The sequence below is a fragment of the Lactuca serriola genome, chromosome 6, assembly GCF_051521515.1.
Source record: "Lactuca serriola cultivar US96UC23 chromosome 6, Lser_US96UC23_V15, whole genome shotgun sequence".
Classification (NCBI taxonomy): domain Eukaryota; kingdom Viridiplantae; phylum Streptophyta; class Magnoliopsida; order Asterales; family Asteraceae; genus Lactuca; species Lactuca serriola.
In genome coordinates, this window is record NC_136413.1 from 108,416,772 (window position 1) to 108,434,419 (window position 17,648).

Consider the following 17,648-nt stretch of genomic DNA (forward strand, 5'->3'; position numbering starts at 1 on the left):
AAAAAAATAAATACACGAAAGGATACATACCAGCCACGACATCGGGCGCCGCGCGGACCTCCTCCGCAGTCAACTGAAAAGCTCTCCCACGAGCCCTCAGGGCCTCGACCTCCACTGGTCGTGTCTCAGTATCCCTACCAGCAGGCGCAGATCCCTGGAGAAGGTGAGGACACTCGGCCTTCCGATGGCCGGTCTGGTTGCAATGGAAGCAAACCATAAATCCTTTGGGGCAATCCCTAGCGATGTGCCCCTCCTTGCCACATTTGTAGCAAGCACCTGATCGACAGGCCCCCTCATGACCCTTGCCGTACTTTCCGCAAGTGTGGCCCTTCTGACCTCCTGTCCTCGAATCGGCGGACTTGGTCCGCTTGGCTGCCGGCTGGGATTGAGCCGGCCGCCGATCCACCCGCTGAGACTCGGCCTCCTCCCTGGCCTGAGTCTCCAACTCGATATCCCTCTTCCGGGCATTTTCCTGGAGCTCAGCAAATGTCCGGTATGTCGAGTTCGATAGGAACTCCCGAATGTCCCTCCTCAGTATACCCAAATATCGGCTCATCCGTGCCTGCTCAGTGGACACCTGCTCAGGGCAGAACATCGCCCTCTGATGAAAATTCCAGGTGACCACAGTAACTGAATCATTACCCTGCTTGAGGGTCAAGAATTCCTGAACCAATCGTTCCCTCTCCACCGGGGGAACATACTCATCTCAGAACATGGTGGTGAATTTCTCCAAAGTCACCGCTGAAATCTCCTCAATAGTGAAGTTCGCCGTCACAAACTTCCACCAATCCTTTGCTCCCAGGCAGAGCTGGTTCAAAGCGAACCGCACCCTCAGATGCTCTGGACATGAACACGTGTAGAAGCATCCCTCAATGTCAGCAATCCATCGCATCGCAGTGATCGGGTCCTACGTCCCATCAAACTCGGGTGGTTTCGTGTTGCTGAACTCCCGGAACAACAACGAGTCACCTCCCTGAGGTCTGGCAGCAGCAACAACTGTCGTTGCTGCAGCGGCTGCTGCTTCAGTCACCGCGGCGTACCGCTCATCAAAAGTCTCCAACAGCGTGGTCTTGATAGACCAAAACATCTCGGGAATCTCGGCCCGGATTGCCGCAGCCACCTCATCGTGGATCACCAGACGAATCTCCTCGTCACTCACACCGCTCGTCTCAGGTTTGTGGCGTGTCCCAACCATGATGCCTCTGAAATACAACATAAAAATATTAGAGACCAAATCGAGCATACTCGCACTCGATAACGCAACCCTACTCGACCTCCGATACCCAAAGGATACTTACTTGGACTGCCCACTGATCCGGTGTCTTCAGTACTACGAGCCCTATACTACTGACTACACCGCATCAACGTTCACCCCAAGTCCTCCTCCATGGACCCCGGATCACGAGTACTCTATTTTTGCTATGCATTGGCTACCTACTCGCTCTCAAAGCATCTCAAAGCAGCAGGTTTCCCCTAGACTAAGGCATAACAAATCAGGCCACTCTAGTCCTAATATGAATACCTAGTCTACTCTAGCATGCATAACATATCATAACATATCTCATAACACATATTGTAAGGGTATTTTGTGGATTTTTACCGTTCAGGCGCTGGCTGACCGTACACACTGCTTCATCCTTGGTTATCACAAAATCCCTAATAAAATTTTATGCTTTTATTTTTGAAAAATTTCCTCAAATCCTTGGTTTGAGTTTAGTTACCCCCGAAGGTGCACCCGAATCCCTCAAACCAAGGCTCTGATACCAACTTGTAACAACGTAAATTTTCAAAACAAAATTTTCATTTCTTAAAAACAGGTTTTCTTCCAGAACAAGCCATAAAAATCCAATGTATCATATCGTAATACAAATCATATAATCCCAAGATCATAAATCCTCCATCAGTGTGTACAGATCACGCCGGCGCCTTCCCACGGTCCTCGCTAGTACCTGAAACACATAACACAACAACTGTAAGCATAAATGCTTAGTGAGTTCCCCAAAATACTACATACGCACATACGCCTTTCCAGGCTCTGACCTTCCGGTCCATGTGTCTCAGGGGACTTCCGTCCCGACTCGGTAAACCTTCCGGTCCTACCTTACGGTCCTCATCACAATGCCTTCCGGCCCATAACATATATGCCTTCCGGCCCATAACATAATGCCTTCCGGCCCATATCAAGCATAGCATATATAGCACATATAAACGATTAACTTATCATATACGATGCATACAACCCATAACATATCTGACCTTCCGGTCACACAATAAAACCCTTCCGGGTACAGTATAGTGAGAAAACTCACCTCGTGGAAAGTCTAGAATCTCACGTGCTCGCTATCTCCGAATCCCAAACGAAGACTCAACCTCGCCTAATCATAACAAATATCATTTTAATTAATATAGACTTCCACCACTAGACTTTACCCCTTATTAACTTTCGTCAGAGGGGTAAAAGACCATTTTACCCTCCCTTGACTCAAACTCCACAAGTTGACCAAAACCCTAAAAGTCAGCAAAAGTCAACATCTTCAGTACGCAGGGCGTACAGACTGATGAACGCGGGGCGTACATCGCCAACTCAATAATCGGGGTCTCCTCCCAGTACGTTGCGCGTACTGGGAGTTACAACCAGCGTAACAGTCAGATCTAGACACACTTCATTTCTGGTCTTAATCGGTTAAGCCACTACTTCCACTTCTAGATTCGGCCTTATTTAAGCATCCTTACTCATAAAGTCGGAACCTTTAAGCCTTGGCATGGCTGTAAAGGCTCTTACACTCCTTAACACCTTTCCATTTCAACTCAAGGATCTAGATCTCATGCATGGCTAATCATTCACGTCCAAGATTACATTTTTATGGATCTACAACTCAAATGGACCAGAAATATGATGGATCTAAGCTAATGGAGACCACTTGCTCATAAAGTCTCCACCTTTGGGACCAAAACCCTAGAAAATGGTCCATAAAGCATACCACAACATCTACAAGTCAAGATCCGAACTTTTTACCTTAGAAAGAAGCTCCAACCTTTGCTAAGCCTAGATATACACTTGAACACCAGCTCCTAGCCTTCACAATGGACTCTTCTTCTCCTTTGCTACCTTGAAATGACACCACCAAGCTTAGAAGACTCACAAAAGGGCTAGGAATGAAGGAACACTCTCTTAGGGTTTCTTTCTGAGGAATGGTGGCTGAGGAGCCAAGCCATCTCATTCCTTTTATAGCCAACAACTCAAATTAGGGTTTTGGGTCTGGACCGATTACGCCCAGCGTAACCTTAGGTCCGCCCAGCGTACTCGACGATGACTTGTTTAAATGAGGCGCGCGAGTACACGCAGCGTACTCCTTGTACGCCCAGCATACTCGCCCAAAACAAAGGCCCAAAATGACAAATAAATAAAGATGAAGGGCTAATCAGTTGTACCTGAATTTCGGCTGTTACAGCAATGGTCCAAGTCGGGTCATCTAGCAATGGCCCGAAAGCTAAGCCCAATGCTTCCATTCCCCATGTTTCTGATCCAAAGGAAGTTGTTTGCTTTTATTGCAATCAAAAAGGGCATTGGAAGAGAACCTACCCACAATATTTGCAGGATATCAAAGATGGCAAAGTGAAGCCATCTTCGGCAGGTATTTATACTATTTCTTCTCATAACTCATTATCTTCTCGTTCATAGGTCCTTGACACAGGATGTGGTTTTCACATCTGTTCTGATTTGCAGGGGCTAAGGGAAAGTGAGGAGATAGACTGAGGAAGGATAAACTTGATCATGGGAAACAAGAAGTCTTCACCAGTGACCAAGATCGGAGTTTATCAACTTTTGCTTAGTAATGATGTTAGATTAGATTTATTGAATTGTTGCTATTCGTCCGAGATGACGAGAAACATTATTTCATTTAATGCATTGTTCAGACAAGGTTTTAAATATTCTCTTAATGATTTGAATGGTTCAATTTTGGTTTATAAGAATGGTGTTTTCGTGTTTGCAGCTTTACCTTGTGATGGCGTGTATGAAACAGTGACTTGTGTTGATAGCTTAAGAAATAGTGTGTTTAAAATTGACTTGTCTATTAGTGTAGACAAGGCATGCTTGTGGCATTGTCGTCTTGGACACATTAACACGAAACGCATAGTCCAAATCCAAAAGGATGGAGTCTTGGAATCATTTGACCCAAAATCAGATGATCTGTGTGAATCTTGTCTTTTGGGAAAGATGACAAAATCACCATTCATAGGGTCTTGTGAAAGAGGTAAAGGTCAGTTGGATCTCATACACACAGATGTGTGTGGGCCCTTCAGATCAACTATAAGAGATGCTAATGGATTTTATGTGACTTTCACTGATGATTATAGTAGATATGGTTATGTATACTTAATCAAGAATAAGTCAGAAACCTTTGAAAAGTTCAAAGAGTTTAAACATGAGGTCAAAAATCAATTAGGCAGGAAAATAAAGGTACTTAGATCCGATAGAGACGGAGAGTATCTTAGCATTGAGTTCAACGACTATCTAAAGGAATGTGGAATAGTCTCACAACTGACTCCTCCTAGGACACCACAATTAAATGGTGTGGCCGAGAGGCATAATTGAACCTTGTTAGACATGGTTCGTTCTATGATGAGTCGTGCTCTACTTCCAATTCATTTCTGGGGCTATGCCTTAGAAACAGCCTCCCACATCGTAATCTTGTCCCAACAAAGAAGGTTGCCAAAACACCTCACGAAATGTGGACAGGGAAAGTTCCCTCGTTAGCACATATTAAAGTCTGGGGCTATGAGGCTTTCGTAAGACGATAGACTCACGACAAGCTAGCACGAAGAAGTGAGAAATGTGTTTTCATTGGTTACCCAAAACAGTCTTTTGGATATTTATTTTACAGACCTAGTGAGAACGTGGTGTTTGTAGCTCGAAGAGGAGTCTTTCTAGAAAGAGAGCTCATATTCAAAGAGGATAGTGGGAGTGCTATTGACCTTGAAGAGATTCAAGAGTCAACTAATGAAGGAACCTTAGATGACACTAGCACTCAACCAGAGGAAATAGTTCCTGTTGAACCAGTTGATAAATCATTACCTCTTCGAAGATCCACTAGGGTGAGTGTGCTACCTGAGTTGTATGGTTTTCATATTACTTCAGACGGTGACACATTCATCAGTGATAGGACACTGGTGAATTTAGATGAACCAGTCTCTTATAAGGAAGCAATGGCAGGCCCAGAGGCTTCCAAGTTGAAAGAGGAAATGGATAGCGAGATAAAGTCCATGTATGAAAACCAAGTTTGGAATTTGGTTGATAATGCACCAGGTCGTGAGACAGTTGGTTGCAAATGGATCTTCAAGAAGAAGACATACATGGATGGGAAAGTACACACATTCAAGGCTAGACTAGTTGCGAAAGGTTTTACACAAACCCCAGGGGTTAACTATGATGAAACTTTCTCGCCAGTAGCCAAGATTAAATCTATCAGGATATTGCTCGCCATAGCTGCCTTTCATGACTATGAAATCTGACTGATGGATGTCAAGAATACTTTCCTTAATGGGAAGTTGGCTGAGAATGTTTACCTGAATCAGCCAGAGGGTTTTGTCGAAGCAAAGTTTCCCGATAGAGTGTGTAAGCTTGAGAAATCCATTTATGGATTGAAACAAGCATCTCGTAGCTGGAATCTTTGCTTCCATGAGAAAGTCAAAGAGTTTGGTTTCTCTAGAAATGAAGATGAGTTTTGTGTGTATATCAAGGCTAGTGGGAGTATAGTAACTTTTCTGGTGTTATATGTTGATGACATATTACTAATTGGTAACGACATTCCAACCTTGCACGAAGTTAAGTCTTGGCTTGGAAAGTGTTATGCCATGAAAGACCTTGGAGAAGCTGCTTATATTCTTGGGATTAGGATATTGAGAGATAGAAAGAAGAGACTAACTGGACTTAGTCAGAGCACGTACTTGGATAAGGTACTAAAGAGGTTTAGTATGGAAAATTCCAAGAAGGGAGAGCTACCTATCCAAAACAACACAAAATTGAGTAAGACTCAATGCCCTAGTACAGATGAGGAAATAGTTGACATGAGTCGTTTACCTTATGCTTCCGCTGTCGGATCGATCATGTACGCTATGACATGTACTTGCCCTGATGTGACCTTTGCTTTGAGCATGGTCAGTCGCTATCAGGGAAACCCAGGTAGAGCTCATTGGATGGCAGTAAACAATATACTCAAGTATTTGCGAAGAACGAAGGACTGGGTCCTTGTACTTGGTGGCTATGATACTTTGTGAGTAGATGGTTACAGTGATGCCAGCTTTCAAACAGATAGAGATAACTTCCGTTCTCAATCTGGCTGGGTATTTCTACCGAATGGAGGAGTGGTTACTTGGAAAAGTTCCAAGCAAGATACGGTGGCGGATTCTACTTGTGAATCAGAGTACATAGCAACGAGTGAAGTGTCTAAAGAAGCAGCTTAGTTGAGGAACTTCATCGAGGATCTCGGAGTTGTTCCAACCATCCAGGAGCCTATGGAACTATTCTATGATAATGAGGGAGCAGTTTCCTTAACTAAGGAACCCAGAGACCATGGTAAGACCAGACATATCGACACAAAGTACCATTTCATCAGACATAGAGTAGAAGAAGGCTATCTTGTTGTAAAGAGGGTGTCATCTGAAGATAACCCAGCAGACCCCCTCACAAAGGGTTTGAGTAGGGCTAAGCATATTCAGTATGCTCGAAGCATAGGGCTGAAAGATGATATTAGTTTTAGTGGTTAGATTAGTCTAGTTCGGAAACTTGTTACAAAGTAAATGTAATTGACTTTTGGTGATTAAATAATAAAGTATTATTTATGAGTTTGTTTACTGCCTTTTGTTAATTGTTTATTATTGTGTTTCATATTTTGCATGTTTTACTTCCCGAATAATATGATTGTTCAAACTCCACAGTCGCTCATACTTTTGGAAGTAAGTAGTGAATTAAGACTGTCATGAATTGGATTGCAGATTGTCTAAGGATAGACATAGCAATAGAATTGTTGCAATGTTCATGAATACTCAGAGAGTGAGATTTGAGTATTGGATAAACCCATGCTCAGAGTATTACTTCATGGAATTCATCACGAGTAATACTGAGACGATAATATCTATGATCTTGAAACAGAGATATATGAGTTGTAATTTGCAAGTCGGCTACACATTGGTGATACGAAGACGCATCAGTAACTTGGTGTTATAAAACATATTGTCATGTATGGTTTGATGAGTAAAGATACAAGAATATGAGTCAATGTTTATTCGTTCCTTTTGCCCAAACGGGAAAAGCGATATCTGTGGGCCCCTCGATGATTTGGTGTTGACTTTTGTGTTGGGCCCAGAACCTCCTTGGAAGGGGGTGGACGAAATTTATAGGGGAAACCCTAATAATTTCGTCCATGGGGGATTGGATACGGCCCTTGGGTTTGCTTAGGCCCTAAGAAAGGAGCATTGGGGTTTTTCCCTAAACCTTAGATCTTTCAGCTATATAAGGAGCCTCCTGGTTCACATTTTGGGCACTCCTTCTTTTGAAGAAACCTTAGGCCGAGAATTGCATACTCCGTCCCTCTCTCTCCTTCTAGTTTCCTTCTTGCTAGTTCTTGGGTGTGATTTCATTAGAGGCATTACATTTATGGTGCTAAGCTTCCAAGAAGATCAAGATCAAGATCAAGAGGATTGTCAATTGTTTGCTATAACAATTGAAAGGTATGTAACTCCTAAACCCTAGTTTGTTATTTTATTTTCGAAAATAGCCTCTCTCCTCTAGGGTTCTGGTTTTGCAATTCAAAGTTATATGTTTAATAGTTAAAACATAGATCCAAAGTAGGTTGCATGTGAACTTAGGAATTGTTTTTCTTGGTTGTTTCTTTTACCTATCATATCATAAACGGACAGGTAAGCATTGCATGGGTTCTGTGTACCCCTTCGGTATCTTTCAACCGATAACTGCCATCAATATCTTTCAACCGGTATCTACCATCGGTATCTTTCAACCGGTATCCCCCATCGGTATCTTTCAACCGGTAACCGGGGACTATTTCACCCCTACCACTATCATATAATAACATGATATAATCTTACAGTTATACATATTTGGGTTACTGACCTACCCTTCGATCCTAACGACCGAGTCAGGGAAGAACTATTCCCTACTACTACCACTGACACACATAGCATATCACATAAGCATATCACATAAACATACCAAGATAATTATCACAAAGACAATTATCTACCAACTACCCTTGTTGGTGGGCCGACATTGTGGCCTTAGACCCACCCCTACTGGAAGGTAACTCACCTCACACTGCTAAAGTCTCGTAGACACAATCCTACGCTACTGAAGTCCCGCAGACTCAACCCCAACTGCTAGATGACAGATTCCCGAACCATCAACACCAAAATAACACGAAATTAATAATTGGGTTCCACTACATAAGCATGCATACACACTTTGGATAATTACTACATTACCCTAAGCTTGGCTTTATGCAAGCCCAAGGCCCAATCCATAGGCCCAAAGTCACTAGGAAATCAAAGCTTAACACATGGCCCAATTTTCCAAATTGGGCCCAGGCCTATAAATGGTCTTATTCAAAGGCCCAACCAAAACGTCCAGTCCGACATTTGGAATTCTAGTGGCCCAATACCTCATAATCATGAAGGCCCAGACTATGACCCATCTATGGCCCAAATTTCCAAATTAGGCCCAACTCCTCATATGGGCCTTACCACAAAGCCCATTAATTATTCTAGTCCATTTGCTTGATCTTGGGATGGCCCATTAATAACCCAGTCATCAAGGCCCAATAGAAGGCCCAACAAAAACCCAAGTGCAATTAAGGTTTCACATAGGATGCTGATTAGGGTTAAGTTTCCTACTTAACCCATTAAGGACTTAATCCTCATGTAGTGGTTGGACATTCAAAAGGTAGTAGGACCTTGAGTAGTCAAAGTCAAAGTCAAACGGGGATCCACATGAGAAATGTTAAGGATATTTTCGTGTCTACTTTTTCATCTTCAAATAGGAAAAAAAGACATGATGCTCCTTATTCGTTTGTGAACGTGTTGGGTGTTCCAAGAATGGCGGTGGCAGGGGCAAAACCGGAATTTTTTGTTCCAAGAATGAAAGATGATGTGAAAGAGAATGAAAGTTTGTTGCTTAATGAGGTAAAAAGGTAGGATAAGGATAGTGTTGTGTGGGGGCATAAGATTAAACGAAAAACAGTTGTTTCTTGGGAGAGTTTGAGACAAAGGGGGGTTTTAAGGTTGTTAATGAGTCAGAGTCAAAGTCAAAGTTGAGAGAAAGTGAAAAGGTGGAAAAATATGGGAAATTTAGAGTGGATCGAGCTCCTGTGAGTTATATATTGGCTACCTAAATGCCGATTTATCTGTTACCTGTCTGTTGTGACAAAAAAACAACATAAATCATCATTATACCGAAAAAAACAAATAGTTAATCGGGTTTGTAATCAAGAGTGTACATTTATATATTATTATTTTAATTATACTGATAATTGTTTATATCTAGTAAAATATTTGTCCAAAATAATTAATCGTCTCTACAATTTAATTTTTGAATAAAATATCTGCAACCGGCGCTTGGCACGGATAAACGGCTAGTATACTATAAAAAAGATTATATTTTTATAAAAAAGATTATGCAATTGGTATGTATCATTAGAACTTTTATTTTTATATAAAAAAGTTACAAATATTTATGTTTTTCAATCTATTTTAACAATAGAATAATATTATATTTGTCAATATAACAGCTTAATATAACAATTTATTATGCATTATCTGATGTCACTGCCTTACAGTTTGCATAAAGAATACATAAAAAAAAACGTAATGTTTAATCAAATAAAAAAAAGTTATAGTTAAAGTCTTAGACACTAATAATATAAATCGTCCATACAATTAAAAGATTAAACAAACAATGAACTTGTAACACACAACAGGTTTAGAAAATAATACATCTTTGATGATTCAAGATCTTGATATTCTTTCTACATACTTGGAAATAATAAAAAACAAAGATCACAATAAGAACAACAAAACAAAGATTCCATCTCAACCGGTAAATACCATTAACTAAACACTTTTACTGCCATTTATTGATTCTAAAACAACAACAAACATCTACATCTCGTTGTAGCCTCACCGGAAGCCACCGTTACCACGTCTATCAGAAATAAAACAGAAAAACATTAGATACGAACAACATGAATAAGTATGTAATTCGAAATAAAACCTACAAATATCAAACCAGGAAAAATAACCCTAACTGAGATCCACAACATTAAAAACATAAATACTGATCTATACGATTGAGTGAGAAAAGAAGAAAACGGAAATTGTGCGGCGTTAGTGATTCTGATCACATGCTAGAAAAAAACACAGTAGTATTAAGATTTTTTCATAGAGATAGAAAAGGAGACTAAAAAAGGAAAAGAGAAAGAAGCATCGGTGGTGTTCGTTGTGTTTAACGACAACAACTAATTTAGTACAACTCCTAGAAACACGAAGCTTTGCCTTCGTATGCTAGATCTAAACTAGATCTGCCTAAAGAAAACCCAAATTTGTCAATGCATCTTGAATCTAAACCACCGCATCCTCTTGTACGATGGTGCAATGGTGCTTACAGCATGGTATGGTGGTGCATTTGGTGTTAGGTCTATGGTTTGTTAAAGATAAAAGGGGAGGAAGGGAGAAAGTAATAAAGTATGGTAATGGTAGGAGTGGACGTCGTTTGGTGGTTATAGTAAATTGTTGTTGTGAAGGTGTTGTTGGTTAAGGACACCGGTGGCATCCATGGTGGCTCTTAGGGCTTTTAGAGAAATTATGGTTTCAGGAAGTTGAAAAGATTTTGTAAATATATATTAGGGTTAGAAGGTTTGAGAGTATGGTGGGGGAGTCAACCGAGAGTATACAGCCAAAGGAGGATTAGGGTTTTAATAAAAGAAATCAATGTGTTATATAGTGTTTTGTATATGTTTTTGATTGGTCTAATTTTTTTTCACATGGATCACCATTATCTTTTGATCATAACCATTTAAATCTAATATAATGGCCAAAGATCCACCTCCTTGTTTTTAAGACTTTAGTCTTCAAATTTGATGGACCCCACAATATATATCCATTATAAAGTTGTATATATATATATATATATATATATATATATATATATATATATATATATATAATCTCCTTAATATAAACTTAAAAAATCAATTTACAGCCTATTAAGAATGTGGTACAGAGGAGTTGGTGTATATTGTAGATTGGAGAATTGGAATGACGGTATCAGGAGGGAGTAGTTTAACTGTCGGTTGCATGACAGCATGTACACTGCATAATCATGGACCCCACCAACAACTACATATAGTTTAATTCATAAATAGTAAGAATAATAATAAAAATAGGGATTTTTTAATAGAGAAAATTACAAAATTAATCATTTTCTTTAATTATTTTGTAGAGCATAGTAAAAAAAATAACTCAAATTATAAAAATAGTCATCAAAATCTCAAATAGATTAAGTTCATCTACGACTTCTCCATCTACGAATGTACAAATCGCTAATGTACGGATACGTTTTAGGAGTTGTACGTTCCTAGGTGAGTTTTTTTTTTCTCATATAAATGCCTTCACCTTCACATTAAAATTGATGATGAACTAAGTTCATCATCTGCAATTACTTATACCTTTATATATATATATATATATATATATATATATATATATATATATATATATATGTGTGTGTGTGTGTGTGTGTGTGTGTGTGTGTGTTCAATTGAGAAAAAAAATGTTGACAACAGGGGAATCATTCTCAGACACTCATTTATTTTTGTCGCAAAAACGTCTGTCATACCAACGGAAATTGGAAAAGAATACATATGTGTTTTCCAACAAAAAATGTTTCTTTAAACTATGCTAATCATTACCTTAATATATACAAAAACATAATATTTTTTTTATTTTTTTTTATTTTTTTTTATTTTAAAGAAGCTATTTTTATCGAAAAAAATATTTTAAATATACCAAAATTCATGATTTTTTATTCTCTACAAATAGACATTCATATTGATATAGTTTTAAGATAAAAAAATTTATATTTTCATCTATCGTTATTTATAAGTGAATAAAAATGCACCAACTACCCTTGTTGGTGGGCCGACATTGTGGCCTTAGACCCACCCCTACTGGTAGGTAACTCACCTCACACTGCTGAAATCCCGTAGACACAATCCTACGCTACTGAAGTTCCACAGACTCAACCCCAACTGCTAGATGACAGATTCCCGAACCGTCAACACCAAAATAACACCAAATTAATAATTGGGTTCCACTACATAAGCATGAATACACACTTTGGATAATTACTACATTACCCCAAGCTTGGCTTTATGCAAGCCCAAGGCCCAATCCGTAGGCCCAAAGTCACTAGGAAATCAAAGGTCAACACATGGCCCAATTTTCCAAATTGGGCCCAGGCCTATAAATGGTCTTATTCAAAGGCCCAACCAAAACGTCCAGTCCGACATTTGGTATTCGAATGGCCCAATACCTCATAATCATGAAGGCCCAAACTATGACCCATCTATGGCCCAAATTTCCGAATTAGGCCCAACTCCTCATATGGGCCTTACCACAAAGCCCATTAATTATTCTAGTCCATTTGCTTGATCTTGGGATGGCCCATTAATAACCCAATCATCAAGGCCCAATAGAAAGGCCCAACAAAAACCCAAGTGCAATTAAGGTTTCACATAGAATGATGATTAGGGTTAAGTTTCCTACTTAACCCATTAAGGACTTAATCCTCATGTAGTGGTTGGACTCTCAAAAGGTAGTAGGACCTTGAGTAGTCAAAGTCAAAGTCAAAGGGGGATCCACATGAGAAATGTTAAGGATATTTTCTTGTCTACTTTTTCATCTTCAAATGGGAAAAAAAGACATGATGCTCCTTATTCGTTTGTGAACGTGTTGGGTATTCCAAGAATGGCGGTGGCAGGGGCAAAACCGGAATTTTTTGTTCCAAGAAGGAAAGATGATGTGAAAGAGAATGAAAGTTTGTTGCTTAATGAGGTAAAAAGGTAGGATAAGGATAGTGTTGTGTGGGGGCATAAGATTAAACGAAAAACATTTGTTTCTTGGGTGAGTTTGAGACAAAGGGGGATTTTAAGGTTGTTAATGAGTGAGAGTCAAAGTCAAAGGTGAGAGAAAGTGAAAAGGTGGAAAAATATGGGAAATTTAGAGTGGATCGAGCTCCTGTGTGTTATATATTGGCTACCTAAGTGTCGATTTATCTGTTACCTAAGTGACGATTTATCTGTTACATGTCTGTCGTGACAAAAAAACAACATAAATCATAATTATACCGAAAAAAACAAATATTTAATCGGGTTTGTAATCAAGAGTGTACATTTATATATTATTATTTTAATTATACTGATAATTGTTTATATCTAGTAAACTATTTGTCCAAAATAATTATTCGTCTCTACAATTTAATTTTTGAATAAAATATCTGCAACCGGCGCTTGGCACGGATAAACGGCTAGTATACTATAAAAAAGATTATATTTTTTATAAAAAAGATTATGCAATTGGTATGTATCATTAGAAATTTTATTTATATATAAAAAAGTTACAAATATTTATGTTTTTCAATCTATTTTAACAATAGAATAATATTATATTTGTCAATATAACAGCTTAATATAACAATTTATTATGCATTATATGATGTCACTGCCTTACAGTTTGCATAAAGAATACATAAAAAAACGGAATGTTTAAACAAATAAAAAAAAGTTATAGTTAAAGTTTTAGACACTAATAATATAAATCGTCCATACAATTAAAAGATTAAACAAACAATAAACTTGTAACACACAACAGGTTTAGAAAATAATACATCTTTGATGATTCAAGATCTTGATATTCTTTCTACATACTTGGAAATAATAAAAAACAAAGATCACAATGAGAACAACAAAACAAAGATTCCATCTCAACTGGTAAATACCATTAACTAAACACTTTTACTCCCATTTATTGATTCTAATACAACAACAAACATCTACAACTCGTTGTAGCCTCACCGGAAGCCACCGTTACCACGTCTATCAGAAATAAAACAGAAAAACATTAGATATGAACAACATGAATAAGTATGTAATTCGAAATAAAACCCTACAAATATCAAACCAGGAAAAATAACCCTAACTTAGATCCACAACATTAATAACATAAATACTGATCTATACGATTGAGTGAGAAAAAGAAGAAAACAGAAATTGTGTGGCGTTATTGATTCTGATCACATGCTAGAAAAAAACACATTAGTATTAAGATTTTTTCGTAGAGATAGAAAAGGAGACTAAAAATGGAAAAGAGAAAGAAGCATCGGTGGTGTTCGTTGTGTTTAACGACAACAACTGATTTAGTACAACTCCTAGAAACACGAAGCTTTGCCTTCGTATGCTAGATCTAAACTAGATCTGCCTAAAGAAAACCCAAATTTGTCAATGCATCTTGAATCTAAACCACCGCATCCTCTTGTACGATGGTGCAATGGTGCTTATAGCATGGTATGGTGGTGCATTTGGTGTTAGGTCTATGGTTTGTTAAAGATAAAAGGGGAGGAAGGGAGAAAGTAATAAAGTATGGTAATGGCAGGAGTGGACGTCGTTTGGTGGTTATAGTAAATTGTTGTTGTGAAGGTGTTGTTGGTTAAGGACAGCGGTGGCATCCATGGTCGCTCTTAGGGCTTTTAGAGAAATTATGGTTTCAGGAAGTTGAAAAGATTTTGTAAATATATATTAGGGTTAGAAGGTTTGAGAGTATGGTGGGGGAGTCAACCGAGAGTATACAGCCAAAGGTGGATTAGGGTTTTAATAAAAGAAATCAATGTGTTATATAGTGTTTTGTATATGTTTTTTATTGGTCTAATTTTTTTTCACATGGATCACCATTATCTTTTGATCATAACCATTTAAATCTAATATAATGGCCAAAGATCCACCTCCTTGTTTTTAAGACTTTAGTCTTCAAATTTGATGGACCCCACAATATATATCCATTATAAAGTTGTATATATATATATATATATATATATATATATATATATATAATCTCCTTAATATAAACTTAAAAAATCAATTTACAGCCTATTAAGTATGTGGTACAGAGGAGTTGGTGTATATTGTAGATTGGAGAATTGGAATGACGGTATCAGGAAGTAGTAGTTTAACTGCCGGTTGCATGACAGCATGTACACTGCATAATCATGGACCCCACCAACAGCTACATATAGTTTAATTCATAAATAGTAAGAATAATAATAAAAATAGGGATTTTTTAATAGAGAAAATTACAAAATTAATCATTTTCTTTAATTATTTTGTAGAGCATAGTAAAAAAATAACTCAAATTATAAAAATAGTCATCAAAATCTCAAATAGATTAAGTTCATCTACGACTTCTCCATCTACGAATGTACAAATCGCTAAAGTACGGATACGTTTTAGGAGTTGTACGTTCCTAGGTGAGTTTTTTTTTTCTCGTATAAATGCCTTCACCTTCACATTAATATTGCAGATGAACTAAGTTCATCATCTGCAATTACTTATACCTTTATATATATATATATATATATATATATATATATATATATATATATATATATATATATATATGTGTGTGTGTGTGTGTGTGTGTTCAATTGAGAAAAAAAATGTTGACAACAGGGGAATCATGCTCAAACACTCATTTATTTTTGTCGCAAAAATGTCTGTCATACCAACGGAAGTTGGAAATGAATACATATGTGTTTTCCAACAAAAAATGTTTCTTTAAACTATGCTAATCATTACCTTAATATATACAAAAACATAATAGTTTTTTTTTTGTTTTTATTTTTAGTTTTAAGAAGCTATTTTTATCGAAAAAAATATTTTAAATATACCAAAATTCATGATTTTTTATTCTCTACAAATAGACATTCATATCGATATAGTTTTAAGATAAAAAAAAATTATATTTTCAGCTATCGTTATTTATAAGTGAATAAAAATGCACCAAATACCCTTGTTGGTGGGCCGACATTGTGGCCTTAGACCCATCCCTACTGGAAGATAACTCACCTCACACTGCTGAAGTCCCGTAGACACAATCCTACGCTACAGAAGTCCCGAAGACTCAACCCCAACTGCTAGATGACAGATTCCCGAACCGTCAACACCAAAATAACACCAAATTAATAATTGGGTTCCACTACATAAGAATGAATACACACTTTGGATAATTACTACATTACCCCAAGCTTGGCTTTATGCAAGCCCAAGGCCCAATCCGTAGGCCCAAAGTCACTAGGAAATCAAAGCTCAACACATGGCCCAATTTCCCAAATTGTGCCCAGGCCTATAAATGGTCTTATTCAAAGGCCCAACCAAAACGTCCAGTCCGACATTTGGTATTCTAATGGCCCAATACCTCATAATCATGAAGGCCCAAACTATGACCCATCTATGACCGAAATTTCCAAATTAGGCCCACCTCCTCATATGGGCCTTACCACAAAGCCCATTAATTATTCTAGTCCATTTGCTTGATCTTGGGATGGCCCATTAATAACCCAATCATCAAGGCCCAATAGAAAGGCCCAACAAAAACCCACGTGCAATTAAGGTTTCAAATAGGATGATGATTAGGGTTAAGTTTCCTACTTAACCCATTAAGGACTTAATCCTCATGTAGTGCTTGGACTTTCAAAAGGTAGTAGGACCTTGAGTAGTCAAAGTCAAAGTCAAACGGGGATCCACATGAGAAATGTTAAGGATATCTTCTTGTCTACTTTTTCATCTTCAAATGGAAAAAAAAGACATGATGCTCCTTATTCGTTTGTGAACGTGTTGGGTGTTCCAAGAATGGCGGTGGCAGGGGCAAAACCGGAATTTTTTGTTCCAAGAATGAAAGATGATGTGAAAGAGAATGAAAGTTTGTTGCTTAATGAGGTAAAAAGGTAGGATAAGGATAGTGTTGTGTGGGGGCATAAGATTAAACGAAAAACAGTTGTTTCTTGGGAGAGTTTGAGACAAAGGGGGATTTTAAGGTTGTTAATGAGTCAGAGTGAAAGTCAAAGGTGAGAGAAAGTGAAAAGGTGGAAAAATATGGGAAATTTAGAGTGGATCGAGCTCCTGTGTGTTATATATTGGCTACCTAAGTGTCGATTTATCTGTTACCTAAGTGACGATTTATCTGTTACATGTCTGTTGTGACAAAAAAAACAACATAAATCATAATTATACCGAAAAAAACAAATATTTAATCGGGTTTGTAATCAAGAGTGTACATTTATATATTATTATTTTAATTATACTGATAATTGTTTATATCTAGTAAACTATTTGTCCAAAATAATTAATCGTCTCTACAATTTAATTTTTGAATAAAATATCTGCAACTGGCGCTTGGCACAGATAAATGGCTAGTATACTATAAAAAAGATTATATTTTTATAAAAAAGATTATGCAATTGGTATGTATCATTAGAACTTTTATTTATATATAAAAAAGTTACAAATATTTATGTTTTTCAATCTATTTTA